Raw genomic sequence first — 5,026 nt, 5'->3', positions numbered from 1 at the left:
AGGCGTCCCGGGCCTGCGGACGACACGGAAGTCGGAGAGGTGCCGCCTCTGCGTCCCGGTACGCGCCGTGACCGCGGTGAATGGTCAGCTTCTCCGAGCCTCGGTGTCCCATCCACAGAACTGGCGACTCCGAGGGGACATCGGGCCGCCCCGCACAGTGTCCGCCGGGGTCTCTGCACAGCCTTTCCGTACCCGCGGCCCCCACGGAGACATAGTCTATGGCCTTGTGCCCACTCGACCGATCGGGAGACGGAGGCTCCGAAAAGCGGCCCCCGCCGCACGTCGCCCGATGCACGGTAGAGAGAGGGTCCCCTCAGCCCCCACCCGGCAAGACTCCGAGCCCCGGACTGCTAAGACCCCGACCGAGAGGCGTCTGCCTAGGGTTTCCCGAGGCCCAGGCCTCTGTGTTCAGAACAGTGGGGGCGTTCACAGTTTGATGGGAAGTGGAGAGTGTTTCAGAAACATCAATAGGCATGTGCAAAGGCTGAGAGTTCAGACTGACCTGAGAACACTCCGGAAAGTTCTCATGTCTGCCCTTGAAATACAAGCGTATAAGAGGAGTCCTGCCTCAAATATCAGGCGGAGTGTACTGGGAGCCGTGGAGGGTTGTGAACAGAGGAGGAACGTGATCTGAGCTAGGATTTTGTAAGTATCCTGAGTGAACACATTGGAAAGGGAGTGATGTGGTGGGGCTGGAAGTAGGTAGCTTCGTGGACAGGCTACAGGGACGATGGTCACCTGTCCAGAATAGGAGCAGGAGAGATGGGAGAAGTGTTGAGATTCCAGAGAGATTTTCAAGATGGAGCCCACAGTGTTTCCTGCTGTATCGGATGTGGTGGGGTGGGTGGAGGTGGAGGGGTGGGAAAGTGGAGAGTAGTGATGACAAATATGATTTCCTGTAAGTAACTCCATTTATGAAGTGTCTCTCCTAATCTTTTGCCATTCTATTGTGTTTTTTGTGTGTCTTAGTATTGAATTGTAAGAAAAAAATATACACACATGAAATGAATATGATATATAAGAACTTGTATATACCTAATAACCCTTTTAGTAGTAATCATTTTAATCATCTCACTGCTGGAAAACTAACCATTCCAAAACTTAGAGACTTAAAACAATCACAGTTTATTTTCTCTCACAATACTGGGTAAGTCTTGTGCTCCATATGGTTTTGTCTAGGGAAGCAGAAAGGATGCAGTCACCTGAAATTTCGACTAGGAGTTCTTGGACCTTTCTGGCTGCAGAACTGTGTATTTCAGTTTCCCCGTTTCATAAAATGTGAATATTATTATAGCTTACCTTAGAGGAATATTGTAAGAACTGAAGAAGTTAAATGTGTAATGGATTTTGAACTGTCTACATAGCATGTATCATGTGTTTGTTATAGTCCCCATTTTCCAGATGATGGGTAAAACCACCTTTCCAAGGTGACCCAGCACAATAATCCAGTGGTGGGACTAAACCTTGACCCTGTAAAAAGATTCTTAAATGTCCAAAGGACTTTGATTAGACATTTAGCCCTAATTTTTAATTTATGACTTAATTTAAAAATAGTACTTCATTAAACTTAAGAAAATAAAAAGCTCATAGATTTAGCAAATTAATTATCAGAAAATATTTAAATATTGCATTCAAAGCAATAAAATAAGCCTCTATTATCCAAGGATTGGTTACACTAAGTGTGTAAAAAATTCTTCTATATTTACATGTGTGATTTGTGCTCTTGTATGTATTTTATGATTCAATAACAAGTTATACAACTAATTTCTAAACATGTTATTAGAAACACAAACCTAATACCTGAGGTGTTAGTTTGGGTCCTCTGCAAAGCAGAAGCCAAGATGAGATTAGGCATGCAAGAGACATAGTGGGAAAAGCACCAGTGAGGGTAAAGGGGCAGGGAGTTAGAGGAGACAGCAAGACCCTTCAGAGCACGATGAAACTCCCACCCCGTGAAGGACAGAGAAAAAAAGAGATTTGGTAGGAACTTGGGACAGCCTCAGGCTGCAATGGTGTTCTAAGACATTTTCAGACAGACCAATGGGGACTCCTCAAACCAAAGTCTCTCCTCCGCTTAGCCCTATATCTTGGGAAAATGGGCCTATATTAAAATCCCTGCTATGCTCAGTCATTGGCTAGGAGCAGCCCATGGGAAATGTGGTCTTGTAAACATGATGGTAGATTCATAGTGTGGCAGTTGGGGCTGTCAATCCAATATACGTCCCACAGGAAACGAGTGACACATTTTCCTGCCTGCCACTACCACCCCTTAGCTGTGCACTGATCTACTTCTCCATAGTGATACCCGGGGCACCTCCAACTTACATTCTCTGGGTTTGCCTTACTGAGAAGAACCTCAGAAGAGGGAAGTTAGGAGGAAGATCTGCAGCTCCAACACTGCAGTTGATCCTGGACCTGTAGCTGGTACTCATTATCTCTTTTCACTATCAATTCCAAATATTTCTCATACTCATCTCCTTGGCAGGTCATGGTGGCTTACCTCACTGAATTTTCTCAAAAACCTACTGAAGAATGCACTATTATTATCATCATGTTAATATTGCGGAAACTGAAACAGAAATTTTTGAAGTTACCCAAGAGCACCCAACTAATTGTCAGCTATGGTGGAATATGAAACTACCAAGTCTAGCTCCAGAATCCATATTCTGTTGAATCTATAGATCACCTAGGGGCTAACTGATATTTTAACAATATTGAGTCTTCCAGTCCATGAACATGGTATATCATTCCAATAATTTAGGTCTTTAATTTCTTTCAATTCAAGGACAACCCTGGGTTCCCCTTCCTATGTTTGGCCTAGAAACTCCCTCCAGAGGCAATTATAGGACTCACCTCTTTTGTTTCCCCTCTCTGACTTATCCCTGTTCTGTACTGTCTGATGTCTAATGTTTGAAAAGCAGTGTTGCCTATATTTTGTCTGGTTGTTTAGTTGTTTCAGGTGGAAGCATAAATTCAGAACCTGTTATTGCTTCCTGGCTGAAAGCTGTTTTCCAATTTATATTTGTTTGATTGTGTATGTGTGTGTGTGGTGAATGCTTGTCTCTTCCACTGGAATATCAGTTCTACAAGGCAGGGCAACTGTGTATTTTTTTTTTTTTACAACTATGTTAGTGTAGTCCACAACACACACAGGTTGCTCAAATGCTATTGGTGAAAAGACTGAATAAGAGGTTCTTGCCCACCAAGATAGTGGCATAAAATGTTCCAGGGTGCCATTTCCCACAAAATCTTTGCACAACTAGCAAAAACTGGCAAAGCCATCTTCCTCAAAACTCCAGAAAACAAAGGGTTGCTGTAACTGGGTGAATGACAAATCAAGAAAGCACAGGTTTAAAAGAGGTAGGAGAAGCTTGTAGTGCCCTTGCTTGCTCCTCTCCCACATGCTCCTTGGAGTGGTGTGGAGCCAGTGTGTGCTCCCATTGTGGGTCCCTGGCCTTGTTCTAAAGGGAGCACAGCAACTGCATTGTACATACTGGGATGCCTGTATGTCGGTGGCAATCCATTGCATGCCTAGAAGACTGAATATGAAACCCATCTTGGTCTCACCCTTCCAGAATTGCCATGAAGGCAGAAGAAGCTTGTGGACACCTAGAGCAATGTAAAAAACTGTTAGGTTGAAGTGGCCTGGGGCAAAGAATTACCTGGTTGAAGTCCTAAAATTGAGCATCCAAGAGGAGGAGAAAGTCTATTTCATAGGGAGTAGGGGGACATTTGAATCCTGCAAATGGGGGAATTACTAACGCCACGAGCAAGCACAAGCCCAGAACAAGACACAGGCTCAGGAGAGATGGCAAACCCTGCACTTCACAGTCGCCTCAGGCTGCTCTTGATAGGAGGACTAAACTCTGGAAGAGAGCACCAGCCAATGCAGAGGCAATTTGCAAAGTCTGTGAAAGGTGGTTTTTTTTTCTGCATTCAAGAAGAAATAGAAGAGTTCAACAGACCAGTAACAAGAAATTGAATTAATAATCACCCCCCCCCAAAAAAAAGCCCATAACCAGGTGGCTTCATAGGTAAATTTGACCAAATAGTACAAAGAGAATTAACACCAATCACGCTCAAACTCTTCAAAAAAAGACGAAAAAAAAAAAAAAAAAACATGGAAAAAAAAAATTTGAAGAGAAGGGAACACTTCACAGCTTATTCTATGAGGCCAACATTACTCTAATACCAAGACCAAATAAAGATACCATAAGAAAACACAATTGCAGGCTAATATTCCCTATGAATATAGGTGCAAAAATCCTCAACAAAATACTAGCAAAACCAAATCCAATGGCACATTAAAGAAATTATACAGCATGATCAAGTGAGAGTTATCCCAGCTAGGCAAGGGCAATCCAACATGAAAGCAAGTAATGTAGTATACCACATTAATAGAACCACAGAAGGAATCCTGATCGTCTGAAGAAAAATCCACTGGGTCCCAAACTTTGGGATCCCAATCAGAGGAAGTTAGACTACGTCTTACTTGAAACTTTGGTAACTTCCTCCCCCTTACCCTATAAAGACATGCTAATATTTCCAAATTTTCATCTACTCAGTGTAGCCTCTCATTTAAAGCATCTTTCAATGCCACTTGGGCTACCTGCATATCTCTCTAACTTAAATTCCTCTTTCAGGTGAAAAACGGCAACTTAGGCCATTAAGGCCTCTTCTGTGGCTGATTGCAGGGCCTCCAAAAGCAGTCAGACTATAGCTGCAGTGGCCCAGCAGCTTTCTTTTTTCTTATGAAATCCCATCTGTCCTGCTGCCTGTTGCAGGAGGGCTATTGGTCCAGCTGGGGATTTATAAGCATCTCCATACCCTCTTGGTGGTCCCCATTCATCTAGGAAGGTAACCACCCTTCCCCACATGAATACTGCAGGCCATCCTGGGATTTCTCGCAGGGAGCCTCCCTTCCCAGTACTCAGGCCTTCTACGGCCAGTGGTTCTTTGGCCTCCTGGCTGGCCTGCCAAATGCTACAGCCCGACTCAACCCCAAGACGAAAGAACATGCCAGGCA

The sequence above is a fragment of the Choloepus didactylus genome, chromosome 27 (genome assembly GCF_015220235.1).
Source record: "Choloepus didactylus isolate mChoDid1 chromosome 27, mChoDid1.pri, whole genome shotgun sequence".
Classification (NCBI taxonomy): domain Eukaryota; kingdom Metazoa; phylum Chordata; class Mammalia; order Pilosa; family Megalonychidae; genus Choloepus; species Choloepus didactylus.
This window is presented reverse-complemented; position numbering follows the sequence as displayed.